This window comes from Vulpes vulpes, chromosome 11, assembly GCF_048418805.1.
Source record: "Vulpes vulpes isolate BD-2025 chromosome 11, VulVul3, whole genome shotgun sequence".
NCBI lineage: Eukaryota > Metazoa > Chordata > Mammalia > Carnivora > Canidae > Vulpes > Vulpes vulpes.
Window position 1 is genome coordinate 73,526,993 of NC_132790.1, and position 21,012 is coordinate 73,548,004.

Consider the following 21,012-nt stretch of genomic DNA (forward strand, 5'->3'; position numbering starts at 1 on the left):
ATGACAAAGTACAACATCTGTTCATGATTAAAACCCTCAACAAGGTAGGTTTTGAGAGAACATGCCTCAACATAATAAAGGCCATATATGAAAAACCCACAGCTAACATCATATTCAATGGTAAAAAACTGAGAGCTTTTGTTCTAAGATCAGGAACAAGCCAAAGATGTCCACTCTCACCACTTTTATTCAACATAGTACTGCAAGTCTTAGCCACAGCAATCAGACAACAAAAAGAGATAAAAGGCATCCAAATTGATAGGGAAGAAATAAAACAGTCACTATTTGCAGATGACATGATACTAGATTTAGAGTATTCAAAACACTCCACCAAAAAACTACTACAACTGATTAATGAATTCAGGATGTTTGAAGGATATAAAATCAATATACAGAAATCCACGGCATTTCTATATACTAGTAATGACATAGCAAAAAGCAAAATTAAGGAAAGAATCCCATTTAGAATTGCACCAAAATAATAAAACACCTAGGAATAAATTTAACCAAGGAGATGAAAAACCTATACTCTGAAAACTATAAAACACTGATGAAAGAAATTGAAGATGACACAAACAAATGGAAAGATATTCCATACCCATGGAGTGGAAGAACAAATACTCTTAAAATGTCCATACTACTGAAAACAATCTACAGATTTAATACAATCCCTATCAATATACTGACAGTATTTTTCAGAGAACTAGAATTATCCGAAAATTTGTATAGAAATAAAAATACCTCAAATAGCCAAAGCAATATTGAAAAAGAAAAACAAAAACTAGAGGTATCACAATCCAATTTCAAGATATACTACAAAGCTGCAGTAATCAAAACAATATGGTTCTGACACAAAAATAGACATGTTGATCAATGGAACAGAATAGAAAACCCAGAAATAAACTCCTGATTACATGGTCAATGAATCTACAACAAAAGAAGAATATGTAATGGGAAAAAGTCTCTTCAGTAAATAGTAATGGGAAAGCTGGACAGCTACATGTGAAAAAATGAAACAGGACCCATTTCTTATACCATACACAAAAATAAACTCCAAATGGATTAAAGACTTAAATGTGAGACATGAAACCATAATAATCCTAGAAGACAGAACCAGCAGTAATTTGTCAACCACAGCAATGTTTTTCTAGATATGCCTCCTGAGGTAAGGGAAATAAAAGCAAAAATAAACTATTGGAAATCCATAAAAATAAAAAGGTTATGTACAATAAAGTAATAAATCAACAAAACTAAAACAAAATGAATGGGAGAAAATATGATTTTTTTTTTTTGCTACCAGTTAAATACTTTGGCACTGACTACGCAAGCTGATCAAAATAACCCTCGTAAAAATATATGTTGGGGGACATAAAGTAAACCTCTCTATGAAACAATTGAGGATAATAATGTGAAAGGTTTTAATGATGATGTCCTACTTCAGATATTTCACTTTCTACTTAACAGACCAAAAGAAGACAAATGACAGCTGCTGGAAAACTAAGAAGAAATAATTGATTCAGGACTTCAGGAATATTTCATTTTCTCTGAAGGAAAAATAAAAGGAATTTTAATGATGAAAAAAAATTCAATTTCTCAAACAGCTCCCCTCAACTTGTTTTCTTAGTATTCTTGCCAATTTTTCAGTTGAAACAGCATCAAGTTTTCAAAAAATTAAGAGCCTCAGGGAAGGGACCAGCTTTCAAGATAACAAAAGTGACACCGAGAGTCTCCTCCTAACAGGGACCAATTCTATCTAAAAATTTCTTAAGAGTAACTATTGAGTCTTGTGGAATAGTCTATGTATCTCAGAGACCATCAGGGATGAATTAGAACACTGACAGAAATGGTCCAGTATGGAGAGAGGACAAACAAAATAGCCGCATTTCCTTGTCAGATGGGCTCATGCAAGGAAACCAGGGAGAAGCTCAGAAAATATAGGCAATGACTGCTCAGAAATGATGGTAAACATCTTTTTGGGTAAAAAACATATTTTTATAATGTACCTTTGGATATAATGATATAATGTACCTTCTTTCCTGTGTCAGGCACTTAAAAATGAGAAATTTCAAGAACAGGCAACCCAGTTCATTAAAATTCACTGGATCTGATTTCCTAAGAAAATAGGAATGATATATCTAATAAAGAGTTAGTATATAAAATATATAAAGAACCCATATAATCCAAACCCAAAAAAACAAATAATCCAATTAAAAAATGGACAGAAGACATGAACAGATATTTCTCCAAAGAAGACATCTAGATGGCCAACAGACACATGAAAAAATGATCAATATCACTCACCATCAAGGAAATGCAAATCAAAACCACAATGAGATATGACCTCACACTTGTGAAAGTAGCTAAAATAAAAAATACAAGAAAGAAGTGTTGCCAAGGATGTGGAGAAAAAGGAACTCTCATGCACTATTGCTGGGAATGCCAACTGGTGCAGCTACTGTGAAATACAGTATGGAGTTTCCTTAAAAAATTAAAAATAGAAATATTATATGATCCAGTAATTCCACTACTGGTTATCTACCCAAAAAATTTCAAAACATTAATTTGAAAAGACATATGTACCCCTATGTTTATTGCAGTATTATTTATAATAGACAAATTATGAAAGCAGCCATAGTTTAGATGAATGGATAAAAAAGAAGTGGAGGTACATATTATATATTTAATATATGCATACAATATATACAATGCATGTGTGTATACACTTACACACATACATACATACACCACAGAATATTATTCAGCCATTAAAAAGAATGAAATCTTGCTACTTGCAATGACATGGATGGATCTGGAGAGTATAATGCTAAGTGAATAAGTCAGAGAAAAACAAATACCATATTATTTCACTCATATGCAGAATTTAAGAAAAAACAAATTAAGAATAAAAGAGACAAACCAAGAAACAGATTCTTAACTATAAAGAACAATCTGAGGGTTATAGAGGACAGTGAGTGAGAGAATAGGTGAAAGAGGTGAAGAGGATTAAGAGTACAATTATCATGATGAGTACTGAGTAATGTATAAAATTACTGAGTCACTATATCATACACCTGAAACTAAGATAACACTGAATGTTAACTATACTAGAATTAAAATAAATAAACAAAAATTTTAAAATAAGAACTTAAGCAGAAAGCAAAAAGTCCCAAAATATCAATTACTGAAATAAATATAAAGCTAATAATACACCTATGAAACTGCAAATATTAAGTTGGATTATTCTTTTATTAATATTTTATTTATTTATTCATGAGAGACACACAGAAAGAGAGAGAGAGAGAGACAGAGAGAGAGAGAGAGGTATAGACACAGGCAGAGGGAGAAGCAGGTTCCATGCAGGAAGCCCGATGTGGAACTCGATCCCGGGACTCCAGGATCACACCCTGGGCCGAAGGCAGGCGCTAAACCTCTGAGCCACCCAGGGATCCCAAGTTGGATTATTTTTAACCCAGCTTTATGTTGCTTTTAAGAAATACATTGAAAACATAACACAGAAAAATATATCTTGCAAATAACTATAAGGAAGCTGTAGTGACAACAGTCTTAGCAGACAAAAGAGAACTTAGGGAAAAATCATTGATAGGGATATAGAGGAAGATTACAATGAAAATAATCCAGCAAGAAGATATAACAACAAATGAGCCTATACCTAAAATCACAGTTTGAAATATACTTTTTCTGAAAAAATATCATAATTGCAAGGATAATACATCCAAATCATTTGGGGGAAATTTTAACACAGGTCAATCAGAAACTGATAGTTCAAGGTTTTTAAAAAATGGCATGCATATAGAAGATTGAACAACAAAATCACCAAGGTCAAGCTTAGAGGTGTGTGTGTGTGTGTGTGTGTGTGTGTGTGTGTGTGTGTATTTGGGTTTTTTAATACACATACATATACCAAGAAAATATACTCTTTTCAAGTACACATGGAGCAATTACAATTACAAGATTATCCATTCCCAAGGTACCAAAGGAATCCTTAAAATATTTTTAGAAAAATGATATCACTTATATCACATAATTCATCATGGTTAAATTAGTAATTAAAAATGAAAAGACCGTTAAAATTAAAATAGGAAAATTTAAAAGAACTGCTAAATAACTTGTGAACTAAAAAGAGAAGTCTTTTAGAAGTTAGGAAACCTTTGCAAAAGAATGATAATGATAGCATTACATATCAATAGATATTAGATGAAGCTAAAGTGGCAATTCAAGAGAAATTATTAGCATGTTGACATTCTTTTTCTGTCCTCAGACCCAGAGAAAATTACCATGGTAGATCAGATTGTTCCAAGCACACGGGATCTCAAAAGGAAAGAGATGGGATCTCACTCTTTCCTCCTTTAGCTCCTCACTATAGTCTCATTCACTCTTTTTCCACTTTAACCTCATCCTTAGAAGCCATATGGATGTTTCTTAGTCATGTGTAAAGGAAATATACTTTATACCATGATTTAGGAAGTGTAAAATATGTGTTGGCTTAATATTTTCAAAAAATAGCATCCTCCTAACATTAGAGACCTATAGTGTTATCATCTACCAACTGCTAGATAAGAAAGGAATTATACTGAAACAGAAAATTGTTTCCCTTGTCCTGAGGAACCTAGAGCCTAGGTGACATATTAAGACCTAGCCACAACAAAACAACTCTCCACATAGGGCAATAAGTCAGGGTATCACAAGTGTGATGTTGGAATGCATTCAGAGTTTGAGTGAAAGAAGGTCATTCAAATCGGTCATTCAAATCAGAGCATGTAGATAAGAGGGGGAAGTGGTAAGACCCTGAAGACTAGGTAAAAGTACAATAGATAGGGGAGGGGCATTGTGATTCAGGGTACTACAGGGAGAATGATGAAAGTTAGGAAACACACTTATTGATGAGACACAGAGCAGATCCATTTAACTAGAGCTGGGAATTCAGGCTTCTTTGTAAGGCATGGGAGATTTGCCTGGAAGAGCTAATTGAGGCAAAGTTGGCAATAGGCTCAGCTATGAGTAGGGGACTCTAAATGTTTCTTTAAATATCTGAACTCTGATATCTAAAGCAAAAGAAACCCACTAAAGGGTTTTTTAATTTAAATTCAATTAACATTTAGTATATTATTAAATTTAGAGGTAGAATTCAGTGATTCATCAGTCTTATATAATACCCAATGCTCATATCATGTGCCCTCCTTAAGGTCCATTACCCAGTTAGTTACCCCATCCCTCTAACCCCTTCCCTCCAGCAACACTCAGCTTGTTTCCTATGATTAAGAGTCTCTTATAATTTGTCTCCCTCGGATTTCATCTTGTCTTATTTTTCCCTCCAATCCCCTATGATATCCTGATTTGTTTCCTAAATTCCACATGAGATCATATGATAATTGTCTTTCTCTGTTGACTTATTTTGCTTAGAATAATACCCTCTAGTTCCATCCACATCACTGCAATTGGCAAGATTTCTTTTTTTCAATGGCTGAGTAATATTCCATTATATATACATATATATCTCACATCTTTATCCATTCATCTGTTGATGGACCTCTGGGCTCTTTCCACAGATTAGCTATTGCCAAATAGACATTTATAGCAGCAAATAGACATTGCTGCTATAAACCTTAGGGTGCAGGTGCTTCTTCAGATCACTACATTTGTAGTTTTGGGGTAGATAACCTAATAGTTTAATTGCTGAGTCATTGGATAGGTCTATTTTCAACTTCTTGAGGAAACTCCACACTGTTTTCCAGAGCGGCCTTACCAGCTTGCATTCCCACCAACAGTGTAAGAGGGTTCCCCTTTTTCCGCACCCCTGCCAACATCTATTGCTTCCTGACTTGTTAATTTTAGACATTCTGACCAGTATGAGGTGATATCTCATTAGGAAACCTACTAAAATTTTAATGAGGAAAATGCCATAGTTGAAGCAGTTCTTTAACACTCCATTTGGAAACAGCATGCAAGTAAAAAAGGGAGCACTTGAGGCAGGAAAAAGGGCTAGTCATGTACAAATCACTCAATTTGTCAGTTGAGTGAACTGAGACAGATTCAGTGACATGCCCCAAACCTCATGGACAATAGGGCAAGGAGTGAACATCAAGACTGTTAACCAATCACCTTGCAAATTTCTATTAATCTGTGCCATTCCTTCCAGAAATTATCTTAGGCAGAATTAAAGTATGTGAAACTTGTGCCCAAGTCCTACTACTTTCTCTTTCCTCCCAATTCCGTCACCCTAGCCCCTTCTTCCTCATCCCACATCACAGAAATCTCTTCTCAGTCATCCAAAGCCCTGAAAACTGATTTTTGCTAAGGTACAAATGTCTAATAACATTCTGATGAGGGTGACGGGCACTGAGGCAGACACTTGACGGGATGAGCACTGGGTGTTTTTCTGTATGTTGGTAAATTGAACACCAATAAAAATTAATTTTAAAAAAAAATTCTGATGAATTATTTCATTCTGAGTTACCTGGTTTCAAGATTTAACACAGAGGAAAGATACTCTAAATGAAAACATCAAGACATGTTTTGATTTTTAAAAAAATCTTCCTGAAGAGCCTGAAAACACAGGCACATGGGGGGCCTCCTATTCATGACCATCCCCATTTGTGGAAAATTACTCTAGAAATATATTTACACTCTATCGTCCTATCAATATAGGAGACAAAGTAATGCTAGAGAAAGTAAGAGGAAAGAGAATATGGTTTGCAGCCCACAGGGAATGCTGGTGAATCAAGCTGTGAAAATAACTTGCAAACCTCACAAGTTATTACTATAGCAATGAAGTATGGCATTGAATCATTATACAACAATCTTCCTGAGTCTTTGGATATTGTTTTCTCATTCTCATTCAAAAGAAGCAATTCTTGTTTTTTTAGAGTAAATAAACGCAAACAACCTTTGGGTTGAGGAGGCCACCACTAGAAAGGATAGAGTTCAGTCTATAAACAGATCCAGAAATTTTGGTGGTCAGCAAAGGGAAGTATCCAAAAGTATGGTTTGGCAATAAAAAAAATTATATTATATAACTACATTGACTCTCTCTCTCTCTCTCTATATATATATATATGTATATATATATGTATGTGTATATATATATATATATATATATTACTAGTCAAATTTCATTATAGGAAAGATTATTTTGCTAAAAACTCTGTATAAATATTTGCTATAATTTTGTGGATTTGCATTTACCCAAACCAGCACAATTTTCATATGAGCATCCATTATCGTATTAACATAGACCTTTCTTTGATCTGACACTCCAGAAAAAAGCTTAGTGGAAAAAGGAGAAGTCATAATTCCCTCCTGTTGGGTGTTGAGCTCTGTGGTCTACCTTTGTCCAATACTTGTCATGACTACTAGAAAATGAGCCAAACTTCTCAATGAACAAAATTGAGATAGGTCTTCTTTAATTTTGGAGTTACCATCAGGCTCTCTTCTTCCCAAGGATTTCTACCCACCTCCCAAACCCAATATTGTTGCTGCTTAAAATGCCCTGTACTTTATAACTAACCCATTTCCCAATTTGTCATAAACCTAATAGTCAACTTTCTTGCCAGTGACCTTTGGGTGATTTTAAGGGATACTAGTTTATAAAAATTCTCAATCTCCAGCTAAAAACCATAACAGTGTCCTTTAACCTAATTCAACAGCTCAAGAAAGTAATAGAGTAACATTTCTTTGCTGAATCAATACTGCATTAAAGAAAGGTGCTATCACTGAAAAGTTATGAATACAAAACAGCTCAATGATGTATTAGTGTCATTGCTTGCTGTCTCTTTCAGTTTGCTTGCATTACTGAATATAAACAGAAAAGAACCCTTCTCATGTTTAGATTTGTCAGTGAGATCCAATTGGTATTCCATTCTGCCTTGTGTAAAGGTGTTTTACATCTTCCATTCAATGTACTGCAGATACAAAGGAAGCAACCTAAATATCAGAACACAGTGATCACACTGGTCAGAACTTGAAGGTTATTTAGTATTGGTTTGTCCATTCTCAAGGAATTCATGTTTTAGAAACCATTTAGTAACTTATTTACCAAAGAAGGCAAATTATTCCTGCCAAGACTCTTTGCTTTGTGATTCAGGAAGTCACAAAGCAATTTTTTCAAGGTCACTTAATACCAAGTTAGATATAATCTTCAAAAACTAGGCTGTTTTAAAAGTCCATATCCTTGATAGGTAAGCACACTTACATATCAACAAGGAGGAGATAAACACCTAAACAGAAGTCATAACACCCTGCAGTAATGCAAGTTTATTAAAACATTCTCATCATCCCGTTGGATAGTAAATTAGCAAAATTATTCTGAAAAATAATTTGGTAACTTCATATCAAAATTCTTAAAAATGTTTTATCCTGTGATAAAGTAATTTCATATCTAGAAGTTTACCTAAAGGTGAAAAAATTTCAGGCATAGATAAAAATGCTATTGTGTGATCTCTGAAAGGATTGACTATATCATTATTAGATCCCTGGGAAATGAGATATTACCAACAATAATTGATTGTCCAGAGTAGGCACTACAGCCAATTCTCCAGCATAATATGTGGCATATAGTAAAAACTCAAAAAAGAAATATTTGTTGAATGATGAAATATATAAGTGAATGTTCATTTTCAAAATCAGTGCTATTCAAATTGTGGTCCAGTGGTCGGCAACACCAGCATCACTCAGGAGCTTATTAGAAATGCACATTTGGGGTCCCAGGCCCAGACCTATTAATTCATAACTTTAAGGGCCAAGAAAACTACTTTAATAATCCCTCTAAGAGATTCTGATACAGGCAATAGTAAAGCATGAGGCTAGAATACCGTGTACTCTTCAAAAATCAAAATTTCTGCACAGCCCTGGTGGCTCAGCGGTTTAGCGCCACCTTCAGCCCAGGGTGTGATCCTGGAGACCCGGGATCAAGTCCCACATTGAGCTTCCTGTATGGAGCCTGCTTCTCCCTCTGCCTGTGTCTCTGCCTCTATCTCTCTCTGTGTCTCTCATGAATAAATAAATAAAATCTTTTTTTTAAAAAATCAAAATTTCTTGGCTTCATTTTACTTTATTTATTTATTTACTTTTTTTTTTTTTTTTTTTGACAGAGAGTGAATAGTGAGGAAGGGCAGAGGAAGAGGGAGAGAGAGAATCTCAAGCAGGCTCCACATCCAGCACTAAGCTTTATACGGGGCTTGATCTCATGACCCTGAGATCATGACCGGAGCTGAAGTCAAGAGTCTAACACTTAACTGACTGAGCCACCCAGATGCCCCTCAGCTTCATTTTACTTTTAACAATTTTTTTGCTAACTCTACCTCTACCACCAGAGTGAGCTATTGAAGATTCTCTCAACAGCAGAAACCTAGCTCCCTTTAAGCCCAGATTCCTCTAGAAACCAAACACGGAAAGAAGCCAAAAAGCAGGGAAGACTTTACTGAATTTCCCTTGTTGAATTTTATTGGGATCCCTGCTAGAAATTGTGATTGAAAGTCTTTGGATTCTGGAGGCAGAACTGTAGAAATTCTGGCTAAAGTACTTACTAATTTGGCATCTTAAACAAGTTACTTAACTTCTTTTAGCTTCAGTTCCTTCAGCTATACAATAGAGCTAGAGATATCTATATGTCAATGTTTTAGTGTGTGAGTTAAATAATATAAAGTCTATGTTAAATAATATAAATTATAGCCTTGAATAGCAAATGGTAAATCCTCAACAAACATTAATCCCTTTCCTTAAATCAGTAGTCTCTTTAAGATACTGCGTCTATGCTTAGTAGGCAGGAAATCATGTCAAGACATATCTTACCATTTTTGATATCTGTCACAGTGTTGGACACATGCTAGGCTATTTATAATTACTTGACGATTGATCAATTGAAGAGTATGCAAGTTAGAGTGAGGCAAGGTTAAAGAACCCAGAGTTCTGAACCTCACCACACCATATTAAACATTTGAGTAAGAAGCACAATGCTTAGAAAGCCTCTTGCCACTGAAAGAAAATGTCTGTGAATACATCAAATTTACAACCCCGTACCTATATTGCCACCCTCCACTCTTAGCTTTACTTCTTCTAGACACAATTAGATCTCTTCAAATATCTGGCAGGCTGCCTCTAAAGCAGAAAAACCCTGGATGATATTTACCAAGCCATAATAGAAGATAACACACAACTTCCAGATGTCCCTTGGAAGTATTGGAAACACTCAAAAGATAAAAGCTAAAGGAATTTAGTATTTTTCCCAAATTGGCAACACAAATTGAGAAGATGACATTATAAGACCAATTTGAACATAGAACAGAAAAATCTATCAAAATATGGCACTGAATCCTTCTTTGGGAACCTATTATAAGCCAGAAGTTTTTGTGAAAAGAGACTCTATTCTTCAACATAATGAACCCTCCACATTTCAACCTAACTCCTCTGAGAAGAAACACGTGCACACACATGCCTGATGTGAAATGAGAGCAGATGGACAAAGCTATTTAGTACTAATTCCATTCCTACCACTGCAGTACTGCTTGAAAGCAAAAGGATAAGTTGTGGTCCTTGCCATCGAGGAGCTTATAGACCAGTAGGTAGTCACATAAACATGTCAATGAAAAGAAGAATTACAGGCACCTTTATAGGTATTGGATCAGGATATAGCAGGTGCACAGAAAAGAAAGATTCAGTCTGGGGGAGAGAGAGGAGCTTTAATTGGTTTATCATGAGATAAATTTGTAAAGATGAGCAGGTCCTCTCAAGCCTTACTATTCAATTTGGTCTATAGACCAGCAATATTATGTGGGAGCTTGCTGGAAATGTAAAACTCAGGATTCACCCTGGATCTACTGAATCAGAATTCATTCTTATGTTTTAACAAAATCCATAGAATATTCTAGGCCACATATACCTTTGAGAAGTGCTAGTATAAAGCAATTCCTAAGGAGTGTTAGAGGCAGAAAACAGATGCAGTAGGTTGATTAAATGAGATATCAAGATAGTGCAGGCCAAAAGTTAAAAACTGAACTATATAATCCAAATTCAGCCCACATATGTACTTTGTTAGGACTTTGTTAGGACAGTGTTTTAAACACTGAGATATTTCAAATGGAAATCCAGATTTCCTGCTTTTCTTGGAAAACAAAATCAGATGTTTTAGCCAAACTGGACCCCCACTCCCATATGACAGCAAAGGGCATAATAGTGTCAGTTTCAGACAAAGGTAAGCCCATGATTACCTTATATTTAGCCCTCTTTGCTCATTTTCACTACTGACTCGCTGGTCTCCAACAAATATTTGAAACTGTGACCCTTGGAAACAACTCCACTTTATAGAAACTGAGTAAGAACTGAAGAGAAAGGAATAAGACAGCAACTAAAGGAGAATATAGAGTTGTAAAGGAATTCTTTCCTTGAATATGTTTTAGGCAATGAAGGAAATGTCTACAGAAAAAGAGAAGGTAGAAATGTTGGAGAGAGGAATAAGAAACCTAATTCTGATAGAATAAAGGAGATAACATGAAGAGCACAGAAGGCTTAGCCGACCTCTTCCCCTGGGGCAAAATGAAGGAGACAAGGTAGTTCATATATAATTTTTCAGTTTACACAGAAGGCTAAAGGGTTGCTGCCTGAGAATGCCATACTATCTGTACATTAAGAGGTAAGCAGCACTATTGGGAAACTCAGATGAGAGGTGAACTTTTAGGACAGCCATCTACTGTGGGTAATGGGAGCAGGAAATCACTGACACATGAAGAATTTTTCAAGTGATCCTGGGAGCCTTGCTGATGTCAGGGAGCAGGGAAGAGAAAAGAGCAACCTCAGTAACACTGTGATGCCCTGGGGTTCTTCCCCCACCCCACCAGCTGCAATGAAAGACCCAGGAATGAGAAAGTGGATGTTTGGATGGGCCTCTGTTTGCAGGGTAAACACAGAAGAAGGTTTACCCTGCAAACATAGGCCAGGTACAGAGAGTGTTAAGAGTGGCTGAAGTGATCTACCACAAGATCTCGGGTACACTCCAAATGAAAGAAAACTCTGAAAGTAATAATAAACTTGAAGAAGAAAGAGGGACTAGAAGAGCTAGAGGTTCCAGTGGCTCAAGAAGGAGGGATTTAAAGAACAAACCAGTAGTCACTGGTGGAGTCAGGATTTCACGGCAGGGTGTCTGACTGCAAAATCTGTATCCTTTTTTGCTATAAAAAAGGATACAGTTACATCTCTATGAGTTACATAGAAATTCAAGGATAGGCCTCCACTTTTCTGACATGGTGCAAGTGCAGTTTATTTGCCCTGGAAGCCGTGCTGGGAAGTCATATACATGTGGTTAAAGAAGCTGGTTGCTTTCACTTCTGTTGTCTCCTCTGCTTCCCGTGATTCCTCATTTCTTCATGTCAGCTGTTTTTGATATTCTATTAAAGTCTTCAAAGTAAAACCAGAGCAGGGATATTTATATATCATCATCTCTAAACCTGCCAGTTCAAAAGAGGACAAATAAACAACTGTTATACAAGTTCCGTGTGTTGTTAAAGAGACAGAGCTGTCAACACTGATATTTCTGGCTTCAAATTACCACCTTTGTAATTGTAAAAGACTCTGTTGTGCATCCTGTGGATATTCATTAAACTATCATGATGATAATAATAACCATTATTTTTACTCTTTCTGTTAATACTGAAACATTTGAGGCTTCGGAATGCAAATAGCAAAAATACTACCTGGAGAGTGGGCCCACTGAGAATCAAAAAGTGATTTTTAAATATCTACTAACTCTCATCTTATATCAGTGATTATTACTGCCATTAAAACTACTGCTTATATTTGCATAGTGATTTTTTTCAAGTGACTTTCTCATGTTTTATTTTACTTCATTCAATTCACATAAGTAAAAATATAGTAACGCAGGCTTGGAAAGAGTACAGTCCCCGACATGTAATGGGTTTGAAACAGTAATAGAGCAAACTCTCAGTAAGTGGAGAGTTTCTAAACTCTGCCTTAGCAATTGAGGGAAAATTCTTAATTGAGGAAGGCAAGAAAGAACTGGAGAAAAAGAAACAGTTGAGCAATGGGGAAATGTGTTCCAGGCTGCATTCACCCCAGAAAGCACATTTCCTCTGCCTAAATTTGGGAAACAGAGAGAAGAAAGGCATTCAGGAGTCTATAAACCCATCCCTATTACAACTGCAGAAGATATTGTGTAGAAGGCAATTGCATTTTGCAAATCATTCCCTATTAAGAATTAGACAATTCTGTACCATAATCAAAAAGGATAAAAGTGGGGGGGGGGGGACTAAAGATATCCATTTGGTTATCTCCATGTAGTAAAGTAAGACCCATCGCTGAACTTTAATTACAAACTTAATGTGGCTGCATAAAAACAGATCAGGATGCACTGTAATAGTCTATCAGTTTTGATACCAAAAAAATAAAAAATGTTTATTCAATAACAGCCATTAAGTATCAGTATGAAACATACAAGTAGGGGATCCCTGGGTGGTGCAGTGGTTTGGCGCCTGCCTTTGGCCCAGGGCACGATCCTGGAGACCCAGGATCGAATCCCACATCGGGCTCCCGGTGCATGGAGCCTGCTTCTCCCTCTGCCTGTGTCTCTGCCTCTCTCTCTCTCTCTTTCTCTCTGTGTGACTATCATAAATAAATAAAAATTTAAAAAAAAAAAGAAAGAAAGAAACATACAAGTAAGAGATGTTAAATCATCAGGATGAAAAGGGGTCCTGGGCAGCCCGGGTGGCTCAGTGGTTTAGCACCACCTTCAGCCCAGGGCATGATCGTGGAGACCCGGGATCGAGTCCCACAGCAGGATCCCTGCATGGAGCCTACTTCTCCCTCTGCCTGTGTCTCTGTCTCTCTGTCTCTGTCTCTCTGTCTCTGTCTCTCATGAATAAATACAATCTTAAAAAAAAAAAAAGAAAAGAAAAGGGGGTCCTGGTCAGCCAGATATTTCATAAGCCACCTGTTAGCTTTTCGTCCATAACCTAGTAAGAACACTCTATACTTTGGGCATTCTGGCCCACAAAAGCACTAAAATGCATTCATATGCCTTCTGAAATGAAACTGGAGGGATCCCTGGGTGGCGCAGCGGTTTGGCGCCTGCCTTTGGCCCAGAGCGCGATCCTGGAGACCGGGGATCGAGTCCCACGTCGCGCTCCTGGTGCATGGAGCCTGCTTCTCCCTCTGCCGGTGTCTGTGTGTGTGTGTGTGTGTGTGTGTGTGTCTGTCTGTCTGTCATAAATAAAAAAAATTTTTTTTTAATGAAATGAAACTGGAGTGTATGAATGATTGAATTGGCCTATGTTTAAATTATTCTTAGTTTAGCTGCTTAGAAAATATGCATTTATTACAATGGATTCAGTTCTCCTTAGCTAATTCTTTTACTGTTATATTATGGCTGAATTCTAAGGAGAACTTCAAGTGTTCATTGAAAATAATAATCTGGATAGAATTTGTAGTATCAGTCTCATTTTTCTATATTTTAAAAATTGAACCAAATGACTCATATTGACACTCCTAGTCTCTTGGTGTCTCCCAAATGAGTAGTAGATTCCTTCATAATGCATACTGGCAAGTGACCTCATTTTGATAGATTTGGACAATCCACCTCCTGCTCAAGACTCTGTTAGGTAAAGTTAAAATAGTGTAAAATATAATATTTCTATAAATATGAACATAGACAGAAAGGGCTTCTGCCCACCTCTCCAGGTCTATCTTTTACCTAATGACTACTCTGTCTTCTCATCCTCCATTATATTTTATACTGGTTTCAGTCATAGTACCCAGGGGTTACAGACTAAGACCCTCAGAATTCAGAGAAAGCAAATGTAAGAATGTGTTATTGAGTTACCACTATTAGGTATTTGGTGCTCAATTCTCTAGAATCTTCTGAGAACATTTATGAAATATATTCCAGTCTGTCCAGTGGGGGTACAAACGAGAAGCATTTATGGGTTTCTGCACTCCACTGTTCATTGGTAACCCTATAGGCATTAACTCAGCCATACTCCATGTTCCATATATGTGAATGCTGAGCAGATGTTCTTCTTCTTAATATCAAAAGATCTTACAGGGGAGGAAATTACATAGCATGGGTACGAAGCAAGACACCATCAGGGTCGCTTCTACATAGAACTACTCAGATACTACTTGGCAGTGCCTAGACTAAGCAGTGGGACTGAAAATGTGGCACACAAAATCACAGTCGTGATCATGAACAATTTACCAAATGGTTCCCCAGAGAATAGCTCTGATGTAGCTCATGACAGAAAGTACTATAATCTAAAAGAAGAAAATGCTCATATCCAGCATACATATTTTCTATATCTACTAAGTCTCTAGCTAAAATGTGCTGTTTGACTCTACCTAATTCCTTATAGGCACCAACCTCTTGACATTCATCACATATTTTTCTGAGTAATATTTGATAAGGACCTATGTTCCTATCTCTTTTATAAACACAACCAATGATTCCACTTTAATTATCTTTCCTATATCCCTCATACAATAATGGGGTTTACAGGCTGATGCAACCAAGCATAGAGCATATTTCAAGCCCAAAATGAAATATTCATCTTGCTTTTAGTCACACATTCTTCCTCTATTTCCCTCCTAAGTCCCTCCTTTCCAGGCCCACAAAGAAGTTTATTTCCATCAATTGACCTATTAATCCAATTCCTGAGAAATTAGGTTTGAATAAGAAATTATAAAAAAAATAAAAAGAAATTATAGTTTCCCAACAAATAATATAGTGCTTTAGAGTTAGGTTTTCAATATAAAAAGTATAACCTTACATGAGCAGGGCAAAAGTGAGGATTTGTAGACTTGTTTATTCACCTTATTGGCTTACTCTGAGTACAAGAAATTCTTAAATTGAGACTGGATTAAAGATAAAAGAATATATCATGAAGGAATAAAATATGGACCAAAGTGTTCACATCTGGCTCCATCCCCCTGGAGAATGTGTACTCCAGTGAAAAGATATAAGCAGTTCAAAACTAGGCAAGTAAGATTTCTTGGATAAAATTCTCAATCTTTGCTGGAAAATGACATTACCAGATATCTTTCTTCTACTCCTGTATTCCCTAAATAGATCAAAGCTTCAATATAAATAAAAAGGAAAGGGACAGAGAGGGAGGAAATGTCTCTGAACTCTGCTGGGAAACAGGCCCATCAATGATCTTGATGAAGTAAACCAGTGATTTCTCTTAATAAACTGATACCTAGCCCTTCTAGAAACCATTTAGAAACAAGAGGCAGTCGGGCCCATTTTTCTTTCAAAGGCTAAGAATTCTTACACATCCATAAAATATTTCTTAAGAGATTTGCAGTAAGTCCATGGGAAGGTATTTTTATTCCTCTCTATTTAAGACAAAACAGTCTCAATCACCTAGATAACATCTCATACTGTGTAAGTCCAAATGCGCTACACCTTCTCCCCCATATTCTGGAAGTGTTAAGAAATGAGTGGATAAAGTTCCTGATCTGGCTAAAGTGGAGAAAGAGCAAAGAAAATGAATGGACTAGAAAGTTTTTCAAAGCTTCTTAAAAACAAAATAAAAGGGATGCCTGGGTGGCTCAGTAGTTGAGCATTGGCCTTTGGCTCAGGGCGTGACCCTGGGATCCAGGAGTGAGTCCCACATCAGACTCCTTGCAGGGAGCCTGCTTCTCCCTCTGCCTCTGTCTTTGCCTCTGTGTGTGTGTGTCTGTCTCTCGTGAATACATAAATAATATCTTTAAAAGATAAAAATAAAAATATCTTACTAATATTGCTAAGACCAATTGAAGTTGGCAGAGATGCGAATTCCAATTTCCAGTAATCTTCAGGGAAATAGCCTGATTGATTTAATACTTAACATTTAGTGCCTTCCTAAATATCTGGAAGGGAAGGAAGAAGGATGGAGGGACATTTTGTCATCACCTACTATGAGCCAGATGATACATAATGTATTTGCTTATTCATTTTCTCATTTTTGTCTATCTACCTGTTGTGAGATGGACTGAGTTTCTATCAATGGAAGGTTATGAAGTTGTAAAGGAAGTCCATTTTTGGAGAACTGAGTCAGTAAATCTATGTTAAAGACTAATTCATGAAATCACTTTGAGCCATGCACAAAATCATTAGACTGAGGGGTTGTCCTACGTAATATTTAGGGTCTAGTATTCAATGGCTTAATGATAGATTTCAATAATCTATTATTTGACCCACTTTTCTATCCCCTCTCCTTTTCACTTCATCAATATTATCACCTACATTTTATTGGGTTATCTCCTTTTATTTATGTAATACCAAGTATTCTAATCAGAGAGATGAGAGAAGGAATCCCAGGCTCGCAGAATGGGAAATTCATTCAAGCACTGGATGGCAGAGGCTACTTCCTGAGAAACTGCACGGACACATGGGGCATTCAGGACATTTTTTTCCCAGCTAAACTTTCTATATTCTTGTTTCAGAATAAACACTCTTATACGTCAATAGTATAATCCTAAGAGCCACTGTGGTCACTTGTTTTTAAGCAAGTTTAAGGTACTATGTTATTGGGTTCCAGGACTTAAAAGTCTTGACAGAAAATCAGTTTTACATGAAGAACTATCCATCACAGTAGTGGACATGGCTCATTCACTCTCCTCTCTTACTCTCCCACAAAGTCTAAGTCAAATCATTTACTCACATCTAAGGTTCTAAAGCAGATGTAAATTTACTTGAGGCACTTGGGGTGAAGAAGGTCACAGATGCTGTTGCTGGATCCAAAGATGCTACAGTGAATCCTTCGAGGTGAAGGATGTGGATAGTGGCAGATGTAGTGATGATGGCTCTTCGTGGTCCACAGAATGGCCATGTAGGTGCCCCACCTCATCGCTGCTATTATAAGGAGACATTAGAGTTGTATCTGAGAAAAAGAAGATATAAAAGTCAATAAAGGCAGCCCTGGGGTGTAATATCTAGGGTTCAGACCTTTTCTTCTATCCTTGGGGTAATAAAAATGATGCCAACTAGATTTAATGAATTCTTATAATGTGAAAAGCACAGTACTAATTGCTTTGCAAGTTTTGTGCCTTATGTAAATCTGTCAATAACCCTATCAAGAAGGTACTGTAATTATATGTATTACAGTGCATTATTACCCTAATCTTATAGATAAGAAAACTCAGTATAAAAGAAGCTAAAGCAATGGCCCAAAGTTATATTTTTAATAAATGCAATATTAATACTCATATTCTGTCCTTTAACAAAAATAATCTTCTTCAAAGACAGAGTCTGATGTCCTAAGTGTTGGGAAGGCTTATTTTAAAAAGCTATTCTAACAAAATAAGGTCTATTGGACATCCATCCTGAGGGCTAAAGGTCTACACCAATTAATTCTCTTAAGTACCCTAGATGGTGCTCTGATTATTCTTGGACCCTGTATCCCTTTTATCTTAAATTCTCTTTAACTTTAGGATATAGTAAACAAAGCTAGAATTCTTTATCTTGCCAATTTGTCTATAGACACAGGACAACCTGAACAGAAACCCTGACTCCAAATGGGGGTTTAAAATGCTGCTGGGCCTATGTATTTCAAGGCCTCATGAGACGTCCCAATAATACATCTGTTAATTCTTAAGCAGTAAGGGAATGGAGGGAGTACCACATTTTCTGGCTCATTTCTGGCAACTTGTTCAAGGTTTCTTCTTTGAGCTGTCATTCAGGCATCAAATTGTCTACTCTCTTGATGTCCTGTGGGAGACTGCAGCTACTTCAGTAAGTGAAAATGTTGCTAGTGGTAATACTACTTATAAGTCTAAAACTAATAATGAATGTAATTTTAAATAGATAAAGCTATATGTGTCTATGTATTTTAAATTATATATAGAATACATTCATTATATAGATAGACATGAACTGATATAAATACAGAGCTAGACATAGATATATATTCCAGGTTCAAATCCCAACTACCAGTTTCCAGGTAAGATTCCATACACGTCCCAAACTTCCAAATCTGTACAATGGGAACTATGGTAACGATGATATTAAGAGGGCTTAAAATGAAGAAATTTGGAGTTTAACTATAGCAAATTCCCTTAGCTCCCTTGGCTACCTAAAATCTGCCCCACAAGTTTGGTCTGCATGTTGTGTGACATCCTATAGCCTGTTTGATCTCAGGATGTACTTTCATGCTTAGGATATGGTTTGGGGTCCAAGTATTTATTTTTTCAGGATCTGTATTTTTTAGGTCCAAGTATCTTATTTTTAGGATTTTAGCACTATCTTTATCTTTAACATATTGATGTTCAATGTTGAGAAGACACTACTGTGCTGGGTATTAGCCCTGGGGCAAGGATAAAAGGAGAAGCTTGACCCAGAGAGGAATTATTTAATATGCTGATTAGCTAAGGCAAATATGCAGTTCTCTCAAGGCTCTGAAGATGAGATTCTGAATGAAACCCTAAGATAATAACTAGGTTTTTTTTTTTACCCTTTTCCTTCTCTTACCAATGGTTCCCATTGTTACTAGGTATGAGATAATAAAGACTATTGGAAGAAGCTGAATTAGGAAGGAATATATAAGGAGATATCTGTTATACATGAATAAGTAGCTCCAACACTAATGCTACATGGAAGGCATTCAGGCCATCTAATGGGGACAGCTGCTACTCAACTCCAGTTATTAGTGACCTGAGGGATCTAAGCCTGATGTCAGATTATCCAATTTTTTCAAGAGTTACAAATCAAAATTGATGTGCAAAATTTTCAAGTGCTTTAAATACTGACAGCCATCTAAAATGATTCTTTAAAATACTGTGAAAACCAAATACTATGTCAGCAAACTAGATTCAGCCTAGCATTGTTGGTTCCAACCTCTGATATCAATTGTTGTGAAAGATTATTTCCCTGCACTGGGTATGAGGGGATGTCTGTGTGCATTGTGAGGGGAATTAATCTCTCATACGCTGTAAACATAATAGCCTCTTTCACTAAGTGAAACTGCAGAAATCATGACTGTTCAAAGGGTTCCTGATACAAATTTCAAACAATGCCTACATTCCTAGTTCTACTGAGAAGCAAGAGAGATCCCTCCACAAAATATAAGAGTATCTGGCACATACAGTGGATTCTATAAACATTTGTTTAGTTCCTTCTTTGAGCTATTATGATACCTTCCCAATCAACCTTTGAAAGAGTCACTCATAAATGTCTACCATAACTACTTATGTCTCTCTCTGGAAAGAGAACTGAGGTTCACCGATAAATCATTCTATGATAGCAGCTTTGAGATTAGACTTCTCTTTGTGACTAGAAAATTAGCAGGGTAGCTTTTCTTTAGACTAATAAATAGTAGAACTTGGCTTACAACTGCATACCCTTCATCAGTAACAGGGAGAAGGCTGTGCTCAAGACACCTCAATTTCCTTTCTTTTATTTTAAAGGAAATACAACTTCCATCCCAAATGACAATCAACTGATGTAGAACATGTGGATAGCATCCTTTCCCAAGGATATATTTCTAATTATATATTCAATCAGTATCAAGCCACTTCATTGAAACTTCTGAAATGTCCCAAGTTATCAGCAGCAAAATGATGAACCAACCCCAGGAGCAACCTAAGAATAGGGACATATCAGATATTAGCACAAACAAGTGCTCAAAGTCTAAAATATTTTGAACCCAGAATGAGGTTACAATAATGAAGACAAAGGTGAGAGAGATAAAAATAGAGAGAAAGAGAAAAAGAGGGAGAGGGAGAGAGAGAGAGATTGATTTTAATTGTTTTATCAAAACTGAAATGATTCTGGTTGGTTTCTTATTTGTTTGTGGTTAAATCAAATTCTCTGAGATTATAAAAGATGGTATGCATGCAATAGTCCTCTGTCATTGAGAAAATCTGCAATTTCCTTTCAGTTCTCATTTCCATTTAAAGTTGAATGAGTCCTTCCTACCAGAATTTTCAACAAAATGGCAGAAAGACATTCATCTTTGCGACTGCTAGGGAATAAGAAGAAATGAAATGTAAAGCAAAAAGCTACTCCCAACAAAT

General features: G+C 36.3%; 1 long non-coding RNA gene across 3 annotated transcripts in view; it reads right to left on the minus strand.

Annotated features, from left to right (window-relative positions):
• LOC140594453 (uncharacterized) overlaps positions 1-21,012 on the minus strand; it is a 640,333-nt gene that overhangs the window by 415,198 nt on the left and 204,123 nt on the right. For 2 of the 3 annotated variants that reach the window (XR_011995251.1, XR_011995252.1), the window contains exon 2: positions 17,664-17,882. This is a non-coding gene — a long non-coding RNA (uncharacterized lncRNA). Of the gene's footprint in view, positions 1-9,070; positions 12,456-17,663; positions 17,883-21,012 lie in introns of those variants that run through there. The other variant, XR_011995253.1, reaches the window with a different exon arrangement.